We start from the raw sequence: 21,533 nt of genomic DNA, 5'->3' as shown, positions 1-21,533 counted from the left end.
CCTCCTCGTTCACATTCTGGTGTTCTCTAAAAGCTGTTATAAGAGGATCAGCGATCCAGGCAGCGGCTCGTTTACATAAGGCAGCCGTTCTTCACCAAGTAGATATCGAATGTCGATTGGCAGACCTGGACGCTAAACATAAACTTAACCCAAATGATGATACACTATATAGAGAATCACTCAGGGTTAGAACAGAATGGAACACTCTGGCTCTTAAAAAGGTGCACCAGACAATGTTCAAGCTACGTCAAAAGTGCTATAATCTCGGAGACAGGGCTAGTCGTTTACTAGCACGGAAGTTGAGGGGGAAAAAAGCAAAAGAGAGTATTAGAACAATATCCAATATTAAAGGTATCAAAATTACAGACCCCTATGATATAGCAGAATCCTTTGCGCAGTATTATTCTTCCCTGTATAATTTAAAAGATGACCCGTCGACGCCCCAACCTACGCCAGCGCAGATTGAGAGTTTTCTTGGTACCGTCAATCTGCCATCATTGGATGAGGATACTTTAAATTCTCTGGCTGATCCTTGGTCCGAGGAGGAAATCATATCAGTAATAGGCTCCCTCCCCTTAGAAAATGCGCCTGGACCGGACGGACATATAAATACATTTTTTAAAAGCTTCCAAGACATACTGTCTCCTATTTTAACACAAATGTTTAATGATATCTCATCAGGGGGCTCGTTTCCAGGAGAAATGCTAGAGGCAAGAATAGTAGCCTTTCCCAAGCCAGGAAAGAACTTGACATCCATGACTAATTATAGGCCGATATCCCTCCTAAATACGGATATAAAAATATTCGCCAAGCTCTTATCAAATAGACTTAATATATATCTTCCCACGCTAATACACCAAGACCAGGTAGGATTTGTGATGGGAAGGCAAGGTCCTGACGAGAAAGGTGATTAATATTATTGAAGCATTCTCCAGTTCTGATCAACCCCTTCTCCTCCTATCATTAGACGCGGAAAAAACGTTCGATAGATTAAACTGGAGCTACTTGAGAGCAGTTTTGGAGAAATTTGGAATTAAAAGCAGTATCTTAACATCAATATTGGAATTATACTCTTCCCCTTCGGCCAGAGTTTTTGTCAGTGGTATATTATCCACTCCATTTTTTATTACAAATGGCACAAGACAGGGGTGCCCTCTTTCCCCACTGGTGTTTGCCCTGGCGATAGAGCCCCTGGCAGAGGCCATTAGAAAGGACCATAATATTTCGGGACCCTTACTTTTTGGTAAAACGTATAAAACAAGCCTGTTCGCAGATAACAGTCTTCTGACCCTCACAGATCCGACCAACTCCCTATCTGCTCTACATGGTTTGATAGAAACATTTTCAGATATCTCCTACTATAAATTGAACTGCTCTAAAACAGAGGCACTCCCTATTAACTTTTCCCAAAGTCTATTGACATCCCTTAAAGCGATTTATTCATATGCTTGGCAGGATCACTATAAAATATTTTGGAATCCACTTAACAGCTACTACTAACAGTCTAATTGCAGCTAATTATCTACCTCTGATTCGACAATTGTCATTATTATTAAACGATTGGATGATGTACAATGTATCAGGGATGGGCAGGCTTTTAGCCTTAAAGATGGTTGCACTGCCAAAAATATTGTATTTTTTTCGAACAATACCCATATTAATTCCAAACTATGGCCCTGATTCAGAGCCGGACGCTATGACCAGAGTGCTCGTTCTGAATCAGGGCCCTCCTCCATTAAAATGGAGCATCCTCCTGGACGCTCGTATAGCTGTGGGTCACCACCCACAGCATATACGAGCGTCCAAAAAGATGGTCGCGATGGTCTTGACCATCGCGACCATCGGACTTGCGACGGAAACCCTGCGGTAGGGTTTCCCAGCCACAAGCCCTGGAGTGATTTTGGCTCTATCAGAGCCAAAATCACTCCCACTGACATCACTAGTGATGTCAGTGGGGCTGGCTTCAGACGGTAGGCGTTCCCATGGGAACGCCTCCGTCTGGCAGGCACGCCCACCAAAGGGGGCGTGCTGTCAGTCACCATCGACAACACGCCCCCTTTGGTGCGAGACCCGGAGCGACAGCTTGGCTGTCGCAGTCCGGGTCTCGCGCATGTGCATGACGGAGCACCCTCCGTCGTGCGCATGCGCAGTGGGGAACATCGACCCACTTGCGAGCGTACTGCTGCTTGCGAGTGGGTCTGAATGACCCCCTATATCCATATCAAGATCCAAAAACTTTTTACTTCCTATATATGGAAGGGTAAGAAACCCAGATTGGCACAAAAACAACTATCCCTACCAAAATCAAAAGGTGGTCAGGGACTTCCAGATTTACATTGGTACCAAATGGCATCTTTGTTAGCACAATTAACCCCTTGGTTCTCAAAAGAAAAATTAAAGCCTTGGGTCCAGCTTGAATGTGATATGGTTTCACCCTTCCCGCTCACTGACTGTTTATGGTTGCCAACGCTGGTTAAAATTCCGTGGGTTGAAAGATCCAAGGCGGTATCTACAACCAGAAAAGCCTGGTTGGAAATGGTTAAAGTGATTTCAGATATTAATTTACCCTCAACCGGCTTTACTCTGGAAGGGTTGGCTACCCTTATACCTAACTTAAGTCTTGAGACTTGGAGAACACAGGGTATACTCTCCCTTAAAGAAATTACAACTTCTGGCAATATCTTGACATTTACTCAAATTAACACACAATTTAACATTTCTTTTCGGGAATTTTATAAATATCTACAAATCAGACATTGGCTACACAGTATAACCCCATCCCCTCATACTGTCCACGATCTTCCTAAACTCTTAGTCAACCAACTAAATAAAACTAATAGCAAAGGCAGTATCACATGGTGGTACTTCTACCTAACTACACCTACAGAATTTAATAAACCTACAACAATACAGAAATGGGAAGTAGATCTATCCTGCGTCTTCTCAGAAGACGATTGGCGTCTAATTTTTAAAACAAGTTTTAAATTATCCAAATGTATATCCCATATGGAACAGTATTATCGGTTACTCCATCGTCAATACTTCACTCCTAAATTAATGCATACCATCTCACCATCCCAATCTAATCTATGTTGGAGGAAATGTGGCCACGTGGGCTCCTTACTCCACATATTTTGGACTTGTCCCTGTATCACTATATTATGGACATATAAGGAATCCCTGACTATAAATGAACGATATATAATGGGACATCCTTATAGCAACTAAAATTAGGATTGCTCAATTATGGCATTCTCCTATGGTTCCTACTTTGGAAGAGATGAAGAATAATGTCCAACACCACTGTGAGTTTGAAACAGCAGGAATATACTATTCCTCATCGACATTAAATCTGCTGATTCAGTGGTTAAACTGGTCAGACTACTGGGCATCAAAACCCAAGCTATGAAATCCCAACCTATAATTGCTGACAAATAACCGAGTATAAATAGCTCAATGGATAATTTAGGGAGAGTTGACTTATCTGGTCCTATTTAACATTTCGACTATCCGGATGGTTTTAGTCGGAGGTTTATATTTTTTCAGACTAGTTGTATGTTATTAATGTTAACTAGAACTATCTATTATTGCTATATATTGGATGACAAGAACGGATGTAATTTCTGGACTGTACGAATATTTCTATGTTATATTTGTATGGTTATAAGCAAATAATGAACCTGTGATCTTTGTCCCCTATTTTTTTTTATTTTCTCCCTTTTATTTCTGTACCCCAGCTCTTTTCTATATAATTTTGAAACAATAAAATGTAATGTTTAAAAAAAAAAGGTTGTCCAGGTAGGGTAACAGGTGGACCCCCTGCAGCCGCAGATGGGCTGCCATTACCGCCATAAGTTTGGTAACCAGCCAAGGTGCAGAAGAGAGGCCAAACAGTAGAACCCGAAACTGGAAATGTTGTTGCAGAACATCAAACCTGAGAAAACGCTGGAGAGCCAAATGTAATTGGATTATGCAGGTATGCATCCTGAATATCCAATGACACCATAAAAACCCAGGTTCCATAGCCTGTATAACGGAGCCGAGGGTTTCCATCCTGAACCGAGGTACTCTGAGGAATTTGTTCAGGGACTTGAGATTGAGAATAGACCGATGAGATCTGATCGGTCTTTGAACCAGAAAGATATTGGAATAACAACCCGATCCCCTCTGGGGCAACGGGGTACTATGACTCCTGCTTGAAACAAGGATTGCACGGCCTTCTGGATTTGTAAGGCCTTGTCCTTGTCTGACTGAAGGCCTGTGCAGAAAAACTGATGGGAAGGTCTTCTACGGAAGGAGAGGGCGTACCCGTGAGAGACTACTTCTCTTACCCAGGTGTCTGCAGTGGTCTAACACCAACACTGGGTGAACTGAAGAAGTCGGCCTCCCACCCCGGGATCCCCCAGAGGGAGGCCCGTCCCGTTAGGCTGAGTGTTTATCCTCAGACTTGGAAGTGGGACGTCTTGTACTCTAGGACTGTTTCTTGGGTTTGACAGCCTTTCTGGAAGCTGACTGCCCTGGGCAGGCCTGACCTGTGGGCTGACCTTGAGGACGTAAGGATCGAAAGGAGGAGGTGCAAGGCTTTGCTGAAGCCGAAGGCAGAAACGCAGAATCAACCGCTGCCAACGTGTCCACAATCCTGTCCATGTCAGGACTGAACAATACTTACCCAGTGTATGACGAGCATGGTAGGCCTTTCTTGGAATCAGCATCTGCCCTCCAAGAACGCAACAACAGGAAACGGCGATCAGACACAGCTGCAGCTGAGACACTGGAAGTCAGGAGACTGATAACCAGAGCAGCCTCCCCAATATAAGTGGCTGCATCTCTGATGTTACCAACCAAAGCCATCTGAACCCCAGACGTATTTGAGGGAAGTATATAGACTTCCGGCAAACCTCCACCTTCCTAACCTTCAGGGAAGAAATGGAAGGCATAGGTAACGTAGCACTGGTTAGTAACCGTATTACATGTGGATCCACTGCAGGGGATGGAGTTCTATTACTTGCCATGAACTTCAGGAAATGGATAACACGCAGCCAGACGTCTCAGAGGTTGATACATCTTAACGAACGTTAGCCAGGCTGTAAGCCTGTGATCAACTAAATGATCTGATAAAGGGAATTCCACAGAAGTAGCCCTTTATTTGTACAAACAGAGCCTGCTTGAACAGAGGAGCTGGTTTGTCATCTTCTATGACCCAGACGGCTCTGACAGTCCACATCAAAGCAGGAATATTAACCCAAAAACGAGTCTCCATCTCCAGTGGAGGGGACTCAGGGTTAGAGACATCCACAATCTCTCCGTCATCAGAAGACATCTGAGACTCGACATCTGAGAGCTGTGATGACACCATAGGACGCTTAGATGGCTAAACAGTTTGATCCTCCTGCAACAAGTCTTTGAGCAGTAGAGGTAGCCGCCATCTAGCCATTGTGGGGGCACAGGAGGAATCTGCATAGCAGTAATCTGTTGTGGCAATCCCGGTGAGGGAAAAAAAAAATCCAGATTGCTGTGGTAACCCAATAAAGGGGAAAACAGCTGGCACTGCTAAGCGGCCCGCATAGTGGCCAGGTCCTGAGATAAAAGGAAACCCAAGGTGGTTCCTACACAGTGACCGGGACATTATAAGGGCCAGGTGGATTATAACCCTTTGCCCATAATCCATCCTGTACCATCTCCTCCTCACTTAAACCTGCAGCACCTGACCTGTAAAATAGCAGAGTGGGTGCCGCAGAGCGCAAATTATTATCCCTCCCAGACGTAGCTGTAGAGCAATATCGCACACAATATGGATAGAAAGAGGGTGGGGGCAGCACGTGAGAAACAAGGAAAATATGGGACTCTGGGCCTGGTCCAGACCCGGAAGCAGTCCAAATTCGGTAGCAAGCTTAGGGCTGCTGAAATGCCCGATGGTTGCAATGTGGGTCTGGTTCTTCGGGCGCAGGGAGCCGATCCGACAAGCCGGCAGTGGGGGTCTTTATACAAAAGACGGCTCCTGTAGCATTAGTATAAATACTCAGATCTGCTGCTACCAAATACACAACAGCGACCTGGGCTGTGTCCACCTATGTATCAGGCCCTCTGCTATGTACTTAGTGATTATCACTCACCAGTGTTGATACCTGTAGGGATTTCCTCCTCCTTATACCCCAGGCATCACCTGTATACTTTTCTTCTTCTCCCTCCATATTCTCTACCTTAATATTAGTCAGGGTTTCATCCTAAATAACCCAACAAAACAGCACAGTGAGAAACTCCAATTTCATTAACAGAGATTAAATAGCAGAATATGAGAAAAACTACAGGTCCTTGGGTTACGTGTAAATATACCAAAAGTCCTGTTGTGCTAATGTTTTTTTAACTTTATTCTACTATTTATATGAACGGTGGGAGCCCTTATAAAAAGAGGCAGCATTAGGTTGTACAATGATAGCTGCTCTATGCTATACTAGTAGAATGTCAGTGTATAAGGCACACATAGCTCTTCCATTCAGATCATATAGTGTCTTCAGTATTTTGCTATTTGGTGAGACCCTAAATCCCACCTACCTGATCCCCCTGTGGGACACTGTGTTTCTGCTCTGTATCATCCTGGAAATAAAGAGAATGGGGACATCTCTCTGGGGTATTCCTGTTACTGGCCCCATCTGTAGAAGACACACAGTGACTGATTACATTGTATATATGTGATTATCAGGTGATGTGTATATAGGTGGCCCCATAGCTGCTCTCTCCATTACAATAAATGACAGTCTCCTCTTACCCAGTGATGTGAGGGGTCGGTGATTCTCCATCATCACGTCCTTGTACAGACCCCTGTGTCCTTCTATATACTCCCACTCCTCCATGGAGAAATAGAGTGTGACGTCCTCACACCTTATAGGAACCTGACACACACACGATGATACAGTCATCACCCAGACACATCCCCTGGTGTTACTGTATAATGTCCCATTCCCAGCAGTCACCTCTCCAGTCATCATCCAGACACATCCCCTGGTGTTACTGTATAATGTCCCATTCCCAGCGGTCACCTCTCCAGTCATCACCCAGACACATCCCCTTGTGTTACTGTATAATGTCCCATTCCCAGCAGTCACCTCTCCAGTCATCACCCAGACACATCCCCTGGTGTTACTGTATAATGTCCCATTCCCAGCAGTCACCTCTCCAGTCATCACCAAGACACATCCCCTGGTGTTACTGTATAATGTCCTATTCCCAGCAGTCACCTCTCCAGTCAGCAGCTAAATGATCTTGTTGGTGAGTCCCAGGATCTTCTGGTCATTGTGTCTCTCATGTATCAGTGAGGGAGATGGAGGCACCATGATGGGTCTCTGGGTCCTGCTCAGTCCTCCTGACACATGGGGACGGCTGCTGGGTGTCTCGCAGTCACTGGAGGTCTTCTTCACTACTGTGTAATCCTGTGTATTGGGGGAAGACTCCAAATATCACTGCATACATTCACAGAAACCCTCACCTCCCCAGTCATGTCCCTGTATTATTACTATAGATATAAGTGATGTCACTGTGACACTCCCAGATCCCCCGTACCTCCCCAGTCAGCAGGTAGATGATCTCCAGAGTGATATTTAGTATCCTCTCAGTCATGTGACTCCTGTCCGTTTCCATCCTCAGTGATTCATACAAAACACGTCTCGCCCTCATTTAACTTCTAGTAAAGATTCTCAGATTCCATAAAGCTCACTTGTCTATTAGAAATATAATTATAATAAATATTAGAGAGTAAATGTAACATATTGAACAGGAAATCACACAGACATCACCCACCTGAAACACACTGATCACTATACACAGATCACACCAAGATCACGCACCTGATACACACTGATCACTATACACAGGTACCACTGATATCACACACCTGATACACACTGATCACTATACACAGGTCACACCGAGATCACCCACCTGATGCATACTGATCACTATACCACTGATATCATACACCTGATACACACTGATGTCTATACACAGGTCACACAGATATCACACACATGATTCACACTAATCATCACTATACAGAGGTACCACTGATATCACACACCTTATACACACTGATCACTAAACACAACTCACACATCTGATAACCAGTGATTACTACACATAGGATAAGATACATAGTGTTGTCACTAGGCTGTTTTAGTGAGGTGCTGTGCCCTGCCCAATTTTAAAAGAAGATTGCGCCCTGCCCTTTTGGCGACACCCTGCTAAAACTACATGGCGGATGTCGTCCCCATCCGCAGTGTCTCTCTCGTATAACAAGAAATGGTGGCTTACTTATGTGATGGACAAGAATGAAGATGAAGACGAATGTAAAGTGACCTTCTTTCATCCAGCTGGACCTTCACCATCATTCTTCTATCCAAGGAAGCCTGATGTACTATGGATACCTCTAATAGAGGTCTTATGCAAAGTCAAGAAGAATTTAGGTCATAAAACCACTGAGGCACTGTCAGACTATCTTCAGCTAACATTGTTGACTGACTAATACAATGTCAAGTATTTCTATTCAACTTTATTTATATAATTAAACTAATGAAGCCATCAAATCTATTATTAAACATTACTACTTGTAATACACCCGGCTTTTTTGAATAAACTACCTTGCTTTAAAATTATTTTTAACAATGAACCAATTATCCTCCCACTTTTAAATTTTGACAAACATTTAACATTAGTATAGACTATTTCCAGAATTTCTTGTTACTTTTTTGTCAACTGACTTTTTGAGATAATCATGATCAAAAATTTCAGTTTGAATTTGGAAAAAGTTTTTCCTCAGAAAGCCTATTGTGTTGTATATCATAGGAAAGGGCATAAAAAACACAGTAAAATTACACCACTCCCTCCTCTCTAGCTTAATTAGTTGAGCTGCTATGGAGATTTGAATATATTTGCTGCGTTTTTGACCGATTTTTTAAAACTTTACATAGTTTGGAAACGGCATGAGATATTTAAATAATATTTTGTATTTTTCTTAGACTACATACAGTATATACTCTCTGTGACTGGACGCCTTTCGCCTAGGCCGGCCCTGGTCACGGGTTAGCGCTTTTGAACTCCCAATCACCGTCAGTGACTGCCTGTCAGTGAATCCGCCCACTGCGCCGTGGGCGTGTAATGATGCCACCACCAAGCTCTACCATTGGCGTTTGGAACCACTTTTTACGTTACAATCAGGCTCCTGCCTCGAACCGCTTCTGCTGCGTATGCGTTTGATTAACTGCGGACACACCTCCTGTTTGGTGTCGGCTGTTCCCACCTGATCCCTCGCAATGGACCAGGTCTGCACTGTAGCTGGCAGAGGGCTTGAACTTGGAGACGCTGAGCTCTTACCCAGAACAGCAGGAAAACGGAATAGCGTTTTGGCGCAATTCTGTTGGTCGCAAGATTGAGGCAATTGAAGTAAAGGCAAATGGTGTTTTATTGCTCAATGTCTTAAAGAAGACCCTCCCTTCCGCCTGAAGGGGAATATCACACAGAAAATCAAGCAGCAATTCTTCTCCTCAAAGAAGTTACAGGGTTGTACCCATACAGGGCTCACAGGTCCTCTTTTTATGTCATTCTTACACACAACATCACAGGGGGGCAAATCCACCCTGTGTTCCTTCTAGTCAATCAGGCTATCTCACAAAACATAAATAAATACGTCTTACATTTCACAGAAATGAAATCAATTTCCTTGATACCACCCAAAAACATTTGGTTTCCTAAGCACAAACTGAGTTAGCATATACTGTTTCTGAAAAGGTAAATATAATGCAAATTTCTATTGCATTCGTCTCTTCACATGTCTATGACTAAACCAGTTTGGGCTTTCTGAGTCTTACACCTTCTAAGCTCTTACACAACATAGAAGCTTCCTAAACACAAACAACTTGTCTTTTACAAATTTGCTTGGTATCGTATACAGACACACAGGTGTCTCCCTAGCCCGCATTTCAAAGGAAAGGTTTCTTCAGTCACCACCTAACCCTCCACTGCCAGGCTAGGGTAATTACCATATCCATCCCCACTGCCAGGCTAGGGTAATTACCATATCCATCCCCACTGCCAGGCTAGGGTAATTACCATATCCATCCCCACTACCAGGCTAGGGTAATTACCATATCCATCCCTAGGTGAGGCTGCCAGGCTAGGGTAATTACCATATCCATCCCTAGGTGAGGCTGCCAGGATAGGGTAATTACCATATCCATCCCCACTGCCAGGCTAGGGTAATTACCATATCCATCCCCACTGCCAGGCTAGGGTAATTACCATATCCATCCCTAGGTGAGGCTGCCAGGCTAGGGTAATTACCATATCCATCCCTAGGTGAGGCTGCCATGCTAGGGTAATTACCATATCCATCCCTAGGTGAGGACGTCTAATGAGCAGTTTGTCTCCAAAGGTCAGGACATTTTACATTTCTATAAGTGCAATTAAACCCATATTACATACAAAAATATATTCAAACATGTCATAGACTATACTACTTTACTTTATACACTAATGCATTGCATATGCAGTGCTCTACCGCAAAATGTGTTTATTAATACAGTTTACTATGAACCATGTGCAATGTGCTTTTAAACTGTCCACTTTAACTGTTTCAGCGCTGGTCGCAGTGGGAGCTAGCTCTCCCTGTCCCGCAGCGGCCATGACACACTCTACCTATACTCCCCCAGTGCAGCAAGTCCAGGCCGCGGCATATAGGACATTAAAAACACACTTATCAACACTCAGCGCGTAGCGCAGGGTATACATTTACAATGGGCGCCTGGCGCCTTTTTGCCCTTTTAAAAATGGCGGCACAGCACGGGGGTTAACCCCTTCAGTGCTGCGGCAGCCATTAACCCCGTGTGGCCTGCCTCCGGCCACAATTATGTTAAGATCCAGAATCAGAGATGTTATGATACATACCTGATACTACCAATGCAAAGGGTAAAAATATAGTAATCAGATAAACCTCTGGTCCTTTGGTTATATAACTGGGGCGATCTCCGGGGGAGAGCAGTAGAGGAAGCTTTCATTTGTAGTGCTGGAGACAGCAATGACCCGACTGAGAGAGATGGAGCCTGTCACACTGTCAGCACACACCCATATAGTCACACTATAACACATAGCATTGTATGCTGCTAACCCAACACTACAGCAGTGCAGGCTTACAGCTAGTGCCTACACACAGGATTCATATTAGTGTTAGCTCAGAAGACAATCACATACTGGAGCTGAGCATGATATGTGTCTTTCACAGCGAGGCCTGTGGAGTTGGAGACAATTTTGGGGGGAGCCGGAAGTCAGTAGGAAATGTACAGAATCCAGCTTCAAAATAAAAACTTAAAATCTATATAATTCTCAAAAGCATTTCCTGAGATCCACATGCGCAGTAGGATCAGGGGCACGTGCCTGGGGTGTGCGACCCCCTCCTTCCACAAACACACTTCCCCGCCAATGACAGGGAAGAAGAGAGATATAAATGGGGAATGTACATGAGCTAATACGATCCGTGATCGCATTAGCTCATGTACATTCCCTATTTCCCAGGCACTCCTCATTAACTTGCAGGAAGAGAAAAGCTAAAAGGCAGGAGGAGATATCCAATTAAGTGTTGCTGACACAGACCCAAAAAAGAAAAAGAAAACCAGCACAGCAGTGTTTGTTCTCTGTTATCAAAACAATAAAGTTGTGTTCAAAACAGGACAAAATATATAGAGTCTGACAGTAGCAAAATACAGGAGTCAGAGTAGAAGGTTTGGCGTACCGCCTCCACAGCCCTGCTGTGCTCATGCACCATTGCCTGGTTCTCCATCTTTTTCTGTCAGCCCAAACAATCGCAGATGCCTCTAATGCCCATCCACTACCACCCTTCCCTCCAACACGTTACCACCTCAGTGCTGCATGCAATGCTACCTAATAATAACTCACCCCTCCTCACCGCTCTCTGCAGCACATATTGCTGTCCTTTTCTTCCAACAACTCTTTACAATTCCATCTGTTTGGAGAACTCTGCTCTCTTTCCTTTCCTCCCGCTTGGTTTTATCTGGTCTCCTTTACATGCGGCCCCTTCGTCATCAAACCTCCATCCAGGGATGAACTTTTGCTAGGTCTGTCATAAAACACATTATAAGGAAAAGCCCATGTGATATTGCCTTGTACAAGTACCAGCGTCACATGGAAGATGGTAACACTGGTGGGATAATCTCCGTGTGGCTGCTCTCACTGTGCACATCCGGGTTTATGCTGTTCCTCCTCCACATAATGATAGTTGTATCAGCAACAGCAACTATTGTATACTCTGCATCCCTGCCCGGGCTACTCCATTCCCTTTCCCCACTTATCTTACCACTAGAGGAGATAAGTGTCAGTGAAGACAAACGGCAGCGACGCTGCTCTTCACACAGCAGTCATCAGCAGGTCAGAGCGGCAGCCCGACAGATGAACAGATCCCGGCAGCGGCAGCCCGACAGCGCTGGAAATCCCGATCGTAATAATAAGTAATAACTAACCTAACCTAACCCCCCTAACCCTCCTTAGGGGTGCCTAACCCTAACCTCTCCCCCAAGTGCTTAACCCTAATCCCCCCTGTAAGTACCTAACCCCCCTTCCCCGCTGCCTAAACCTAAGTCCCCCGGGGGGGTGCCTAAACCTAAGTCCCCCCTGGGGGTGCCTAAACCTAACCCTCCCTCCCCCTAGCCTAACCCTCCTGGGGGGGGTGCCTAACCCTAAGTCCCCCCCGGGTGCGCTAAACCTAACCCTCCCCCCCCCGCGGCTGCCCACACGCGGTGCCCGGCATCCCTTCGATCGGGAAAAGATAGGCGTCTAGATATAGACACCTGTCATTTAACCCACACCGGGATAAAGCAGTCGGGAAGCCGGCTGTCGGGATCACGTTAGCCGGTTTCCCGACTGCATCCCGTCAGAGCATGTATAGGGAGCTTCCTTATTCCTCATCATTTATCACTGTACAGTCCCCTATCCTCTATATAATAACACCACATATCAGTGTGTGCTGGGAGCTGTGTTGTCCCCCATCATATATCACTATAAAGTCCCCTCTCCTCTATATAATAATAATACCACATATCAGTGTGTGCTGGGAGTTGTGTTATCCCCCATCATATATAACTGTACAGTCCCCTCTCCTCTATATAATAATAATACCACATATCAGTATGTGCTGGGAGCTGTGTTATCCCCCATCATATATCACTGTACAGTCTCCTCCCCCTATATAATAATAATACCACATATCAGTGTCTACTGGGAGCTGTTATTCCCCCTCATATATCTATGTACAGTCCCCTCTCCTCTATATAATAATACCACATATCAGTGTGTGCTGGGAGCTGTGTTATTCCCTCATTATATATCACTGTACAGTCCCCTCTCCTCTATATAATAATAATAATACCAAATATCAGTGTGTGCTGGGAGCTGTGTTATCCCCATCATATATCACTGCATGGTCCCCTCTCCTCTATATAATAATAATACCACATATCAGTGTGTGCTGGGAGCTGTGTTATTCCCCATCATATTTCACTGTACAGTCCCCTCTCCTCTATATAATAATAATACCACATATCAGTGTGTGCTGGGAGCTGTGTTATTCCCCATATTTCACTGTACAGTCCCCTCTCCTCTATATAATAATAATACCACATATCAGTGTGTGCTGGGAGCTGCGTTATCCCCCATCATATATCACAGTACAGTCCCCTCTCTATATAATAATAATAATACTACCACATATCAGTGTGTGCTGGGAGCTGTGTTATCCCCCATCATATATCACTGTACAGTCTCCTCCCCCTATATAATAATAATAGCACATATCAGTGTGTGCTGGGAGCTGGGTTATCCCCATCATACTGTATATCACAGTACAGTCCCCTCTCCTCTATATAATAATAATACCACATACCAGTGTGTGCTGGGAGCTGTGTTATCTCCCCCTCATTTATCACTGTTCAGTCCTCACTCCTCTATATAATAATAGTAAACAATATAATAATACTATAATATATAAATAAGATAATACTACTAATACATATCAGTGTGTGCTGGGAGCTGTGTTATTCCTCATCATATTTCAATTTACACTCCCCTCCCCTATATAATATGTATTACAGATATATATTACCTCCGCCTAGTTATCTTCTCACACCATAATCGAGGTGGAAAAAAAAAATCACTGTTGTGGTAATCTAACCCAGAAAGAGAAGCTCCTGTGACCTGGTACAATATGGCGCCTCCTGCCTCTGTGGCCCCGCCCACTCCGCAGCGTCACTTGTTACAGGCAGGGTATCTACTGTAAAAATAATCGCTGCCTGGGAGACTATAGCAAAATGGCCGCCACCGTTTTCGCTGAGTACGGTACTCTAATAATAATAATTGCACATTTTACTCTTAATTATAACATTGTTACCAGTCAGACCACATGCAGGTTCCGCTATTCACAAGACAGAGTTTGTGTTATCCCACAGAAACAAAGTACAGCATCTGTCCAGCATAGGATATTCACCAGCTGTACTACGAGAAAATGGTTTGCCGGTATCACAGTGTTGTGTTAGATCACTATTCTGTAGATCAGAGGGACCCCAGCCCCAGGCTCACCAGCACAAAGGACTCTCAGGATCCTGTGACTTCTTACAGTGTATGGCAGTAACACAATATTACTAAATCACTATTATATACATGATTTTATACAGGTTGTATGTTATATGTCTCAGCACCTGGTGAACCAGTCATATTTTTGATCTAACATCTTTATCTTCACATACTTATTAAAACAATGATGTTAATCAATTTGTATTTATTTTACTGCTATTACATTCTTATATATTGACAATATTAGTGGTGTTGCTGAAATTATTCAAGGAGTCATCCAAGATCTATTGGAATAGCATGTCTGTCCAGCTACTACGCCAGTTTGTGTAGTGTAACTTGTATGATTGCTTTTGTATGTGACCAGATCGGTGCGCCAATGCAGATTTGCCCATTTCTGCCGCTTATGCCTGCTTGTGTCTAGATAGGCCGGACCAGGCGATTTGACATAGGCCGAGTACAGTAATTGCAAGCCCATTCAGACCAGAAAACCAGACAAATATGCCTCTGGTGGTTATAGGCAGTTGCAAATGGAAAGTCGACAAGGGAAAATATGCTACTTTAGCATGTTTATGGTTGTACACTTGCTGACCTAATGATGCCGACATTGCCAGGTCCACATTCTTCTTGTCGACACTGTTATTGTTGACAACACGTATATGTATCCCGATGCAAATAGTTGAGGAGGATGTTGCCGGACCCCTAGCAAACTGTTAGATTGGCTGTTTGCAAATGCTCCACCGATTGGTATTTATTTCGGGCACTAGGGCAAATTTAAGAAGAGAGAGAGAGAGAACATCAACAGAAGTGTGAGCTATGCAGCCTTATACTTATGCATACATACGCCCTTTTCTAAGACGCATCTTTGGCAACTAGTGTAGGTGAAAATGCACTTATAATGATAACATACTTGACTACTGTTCTGGAATGTCTGTGAGGCTCCAGAATCCCAGATGGCTATTCCAGATGCCCAGAAAGGTTGACAAGTCTTCTGGAGCCCCCCCTCGTGGCTGTCAACTTTTTGAGTGAAGCCCAAACAGCTTTATGCGTTCCGTGGTGGATTGTGTCATCGTGGCCCCATCTCCTGCATTTCAATTCTGGTAATCGTGGCATTGTAAAGTTCAGGGCATAGCCACAATGATGTAATTGTGCCATCACACCCCTTGCACAGCCCACTTGGCCGTGCCATTCCCCTGCACCAAGGATGGGCAGCCAGAAAGTTGGTAAGTATAAATGACAGGTATCAAAACAAGCCTATGTATAGTGGGCGTTCTGTCCATAGAGGTGCACATTTAGTTCCAAGTACGCAATATTGGGGCAATTGCGAATAACTTGCGTATTGACTGTATTGACCGCAATGTGTCTGGCAATGGGGTCTGTATAACGTGTAAAAATAACTATAGAAAACATAAACTATCAATACATACCATGATAAAAAGAGAGATTAATATGTAATCCACACAGCAAACTAGCATATAAAAATAAAACAAAAGAAAAATGCAAAGCAATAAGAGTTCACATGATACTTAGGAAATAGGGACCAGATTCAGACCCGTTCGCTAGGTTGCGTTCGCGCGCTGCTGGTCGATTGTCACTGTCTGCGCATGCATCAAAGTGCGCATGCGCGAGCCAGTCAATGCGATCGGGAAGTGATCGCCCAGAACACTCGACCCTACCCGGGGTAAACCTCATATACTCTTTGACTCTTGTTCTACCAAGATCTATCTCCTTTGAGATCGCTAAAAGGAGAGATTTCCAGGACCTGACTAAGGCCCTCCAAAGACAGGAGAATTAGATATCGCAGGGGATTTCCTGTCAGAGATCTTCGTGAATGTAAGGACTTTACATCATCACCTCGAAGAATCTGGCCCTTCTCCTGGTGGGGACCCTGAAGACTCGTGAGTGATACGCCTAGCTGTGGCCATGCCTCAAACTTGTTTCGTTGTTTATTTATTTTATGCTCACTGGGCCTAATTCGGGAATTTGTACAGGCGCTAGATCCGTTCTGCACATGTGCAGAACGAGTCTGTGAACACGCACGTAAACTGGTAGCAGACTGTCAGTGATTGACAGTCTGCTGCCATTTGGGGGCGGGGAGCGGGCGGCGATGCCCTTCGTTACCTGAAACGGAGGCATGTCGTCGCGGTTGTGGGGGAGGGAAGAATCAGGCCCACTGTTTTGCCACTAATTGGCAAAAATTGTACCGTGTTAGCTTCTCTACATTCACTTTACCCTTTGCTCCTCCCCTCCCATCTCCCTCTTTACATGCATAACTGATTTGTAGTTATTTCTTGTCGGCACGATTTGTCCTTGGAAATATTCTTTAGGCAATGTCTTCTCTTGTTGTATTCTTGTTTGTTATACTCACAATGTTTATATTCTCTCTTTCTAATTATAACCTAATGCCATGATTTTGCCTGTTCCTCAACTATTTCATTACAGGTGTCAGGGCCTAATGTGTTGAGTTATGACAGTAATCTTTCTCCAAATTCTCCCCACTGCAGATGTGGTACCCTATCCCATAAATGTCTCCTTCTTTTCTCGCCTCCGTGTAAACATTACTCCTAGAGGCTAATTTTTATAGTTGCTTAGGAGTTTGAACCTTATGACTTTTTTTTGCACCCCTTCCCCCACTTCACCCAGGGAATGATTTGCTCCCCAAACACCACTTTCTCCCCTTACTAGGACATTTAGTCCCTTTTATATTTGTGACGCTGTCAGTACACTTCCCTCTGTTTACTTTTTTCCCCTAGAGGTGTTTTGGGCTCTATAGCTTGCGCTTCATCAGACCACTGAGTCTCCAACTCCAGTGTACTCCTGGTCATCCTACTTTGCTCTCCAGATGCTTCTCCACCGTGTTCTTCTCCTCCAGTATATCTAAACATAGCAGTGTAGCTATCCTAATCAATAACAAATTACCTTTTACTCAGAATTCGGTCATTGACAAAGATGGCCGGTACGTTATCCTGACTGGCAGGCTCGGATACACAGAGGTTACTCTTGCCACGGTGTATGACCCCAATATAGGCCAGCACCGCTTCTTTAACTTTTTTTTTTTAAGGTTCTGCATAAGTGCCGTAGTGGTCACTTGTTCCTGAGTGGAGATTTTAACTCCGTTCTTGACCTGACTTTAGACAAGTCCTCCTCTCGGCCGCATCATTCTACTTGTCCTGCATCCAGATCCCTCAATAAACATTTGCAGGAAGCCAGTCTTTTTGATACTTGGCATTCCTTTAATCCTCTTTTAGGGATTATACCTTCTACTCTAATCCCCACCACCCATACTCTAGAATCGATTTAATTCTATGCAGTCTTCCTATCTCCAACATCTCATTGATGCGTCTATTGTTTCTAATTCCTGGTCCGACTACACCATTGTAACTTCCTCTTTTGACCTTCTAGTCATCCTAGTTTTTAGACCCTCCTGTGGCTTAATGAGACCCTCTTGAAAAAACTAATTTCCAGACAAAACTCAAAAAAGCCTTAAAAGACTACTTTTCCCTTAAACTATCTTGCTCCGGTTGTTCCCCACTTTTCTGGGAATCTCATAAGCCTGTTATTCAAGGACATATTATCAGCTTGCTTTGCATAGAAACAAGGAACACAAACGCATCCTCCAGTCTACGAATCATGTCCACCACTTAGAGTCTCTCCACAAATGTACTCATACTGATACCATATACAAACAAATCGCTTCAGCAAAATAAGCGCTTAACACCATTCTCTCTGAAAAAGTAAAGAAATCTCTTAGGTGGCTGAACCAGCGACTTTATGAAAAGAGCAACAAGGCGGACACTCTCCTCTCCTTGCCAACCGCTTAAAGGTTCGCAAGACCACTTTAGCAATCCCATCGCTCAGGGACTCCTCGGGCTCCCTTCAATATAGTCCTTCTAAAATAAACTCTATTTTTAAAGATTAATACTCTTACCTCTACAACCTTCCTGCTTCTCAACTCTCCCTCCCTGCCCCTATTTCGGACTATTTGGCCTCTTGCTCTTTACCTCGGATTGACCCCTCCACTTCTGAATCTCTTAATCTTTCTATTACAGAAGAGGTCTCTCTCTCACTCTTAAGCTTGAGAAACCCTCCAAGGCACCTGGCCCAGATGGCCTTTCTCCTATTATAAAACTTTTTAGGGCTCACTTGTCCCCCACCTCACAAACTCTTTTATTCAGATTCTCGAGGGTATCTTCTTTCCCCTGGACACCACCAGAGCTAAAATAATGGTCATTCCAAATCCTGGTAAAGATCCCCTCAAACTATTTGCCAAAATTTTGGCAAACAGATTAAATCCTATCCTCTCCTCCCTTATCCATCTGGATCAAGGGCTATAGAACAGGATATCTTCCATTGGCAGACTTCATTTATCTCTTGGGTTGGCCGCATTAACACGCTTAAAATGAATGTCCTGCCCAAACTATTCTTTTCAGACTCTTCCTGTGACAGTTCCCCCTCGTGTTCTTTCCTCTCTTCAATCACTTTACAGCAAATTAATCTGGAATAGGAGGCCCCATCTGCGTACAGACATTCTCATTAAGAGCACTGCAGCTGGAGGGCTTGGTCTCCCATCATTGGCTAAATACTATTAAGCCTCAAGACTAGGCCAGTTAGTTACCTGGCACACTTCTAAAGGTACTAAACGTTGGGTAGATCTAGAATCTGCACTCAGTAGTTTCCTGTTTCTGACCTACTGTGGCTCACTCAGAAACATAGACCTGTTTCCAATTTGTCGTTCTCTCAATTACACTCACTTTGCCAGTTTGGGACTCTCTTGACTCTAAATTCACCATAATTATCCTTTGCCTCAAACGCCTTTGTGGTTTCATCCCTCCTTCCCCCTAGGCCATTCGCCTCACATGGTCTCTACTTGGTCAGCGGCAGGCATCACCAATTTTCATCACATTTTGGGTGGCTTTGCACCACAATCTTTCTCGGAACTGTAGGAGAAATGCTCTCTTCTGCAGTCTTGCTTCTATCAATACCTCCAAATCCATAATTTTATCACTTCCTCTCATCTCCAGGCTCCTTACAGAACCCCATGATGATGGGCCGTCTATGTATCTATATGCCTATGAATAAGGGCATCTTATCCCAAATTTACCATTCCATCCTAATCCAGGATTTTCCTCCTCTGGCGACTCATGAACTCTGGGAATCGGTCTTAGGCATTTCTTTAGGAGAAGACACTTGGGAACCCATTCATCTCATCATCTCAAAATGCTCTATCAGCGTTTCAGTCAAGGAAAACTCCTATAAAGTATACACCAAAAGCTACCTTGTCCCAGAACGTTTACACCAAATTTACCCTAATACCTCTAATCTTTGCTGGAGACAATGTGGTCAATTAGGACTGTTTTTCCATGTCTGGTGGACGTGCCCCAACCCCTTTCTGGTTAATGGTCCAATCCTTGATATCTTCTCTAGTCCACCACAGTTCTCCTCTTACCCCAGCCTCATTGTTTCTGTGTGCCCCGGCCTGCCAGCTCTCCAAACATGAAAACAAATTAATATTGAATATTTTTTGAGCAGCTAATTATCAGATTGCTGGATTTTGGAAGCAACCACACTCTCAGACCCATCAACGTCTCTTCAACCGTATTTGGTTTGTGGCCAAAATGGAGTATATAACAAGTCTACAAAATAACACAGTGGATAAGTTTTATGCAATATAGTCACCATGGTACAGATATCAAAGTGTTTCCCTCCCCGGTCTTCCTGACCGCTCACTCCCTACTCTCACTACCTTTCCTCTCCGTGGTCCTTCCTCTCCCCTCCTCCCACTTCATAGACTCCTTTAGTTGTCCCTCCCAGCTCGCTCCACCTTTTCTAGCTATTATCTACCTTTTTTTTTGTTTGTTTCTTCCCACTCCTTCTCCTCATTTTGTCTTATTTCCTGCCCCTTTCTCCCACCTGGACTTTTGAGGACTACTAGTAAAAAATAATTTGCTGTTGTGCACTGTGACCCTCTAATCACCTGTTTGTTTGTTTTTTTATTGCTGCAAAGCTTTCACTTGTTTCACTGTTATATTATGCAGTATGCCATTCTCTATTTATGTGCAATACATTTAAAAATTGTTAAAAATTGGTTTTAACATCTACTCTTATTGTGACTTATCCCCTATTATTTTTGTATGCTTTTCTAATTATCCAATAAAAAAATTTAAGATTCAAAAAAACTACATTAGGTAGAATAAATATATCAGTACTATTTATTAAATCTTAATAAATTAAGATTTATAAAAAAAAATGGTGGGGGGATGATATGGACGATGAACATGATCGAGAGCTTTGAATTGTCCTCTTGACAGACTTTTTTATCTCCTTTCAGTAGGACAAATTAAGAGTTGATGATCATTGGAGTTCCTATTAATTTTCTTTTTTTTTTGCAGGTGGTGACTTTAACAAGACCCACAGATCCTTGACTTAAACAGTGACCCTGGCACATCTTAATATTCTTGGCCCCATTTAATCTGATATAAATGCTATATGTGTGTGAGTGATACCAAATGTGACGCAGTATTGATGGAACACTAAAGGCTGGTACACACTAGACGAAGTGTAGGGTGTATAGACCTGGTTAGCGACGGGACCTGGCGGGGGGCTGGTGTCGGGCACGTGCATACACACTTGCCAATGCCAGTACCAACAGCGGGGGCCATGCTGCATTTGACAGCATGGCCCTCGCTAACAATATCGCCCATCGGACCTGCGAGCAGGTCCTACGGAGCGCATCGTCAGCTACATAGCGGGTACACACTAGACTATGTGCCCTATATGTCATCCGATCCGGCGGATCAGAGCGACATATCGTCTAGTGTGTACCCGACTTTAGATAGGAACAGGTGATGTAAAGATTCCAACTTGTAGTGTTGGGTTCTAACAACAGGGAGATCGTGAAGCATCATCTGGTCCTA

At 43.9% G+C, this 21,533-nt stretch overlaps 1 pseudogene; it reads right to left on the bottom strand.

Moving 5' to 3' along the window:
- Positions 1-5,098: 5,098 nt before the first annotated feature.
- LOC148500784 (uncharacterized) lies at positions 5,099-7,635 on the bottom strand (annotated as a pseudogene).
- Between the last annotated feature and the right edge of the window lie 13,898 nt (positions 7,636-21,533).

This window comes from Taudactylus pleione, unplaced genomic scaffold, assembly GCF_031769625.1.
Source record: "Taudactylus pleione unplaced genomic scaffold, aTauple2 ptg000547l, whole genome shotgun sequence".
Taxonomy (NCBI): domain Eukaryota; kingdom Metazoa; phylum Chordata; class Amphibia; order Anura; family Myobatrachidae; genus Taudactylus; species Taudactylus pleione.
This window is presented reverse-complemented; position numbering and strand designations above follow the sequence as displayed.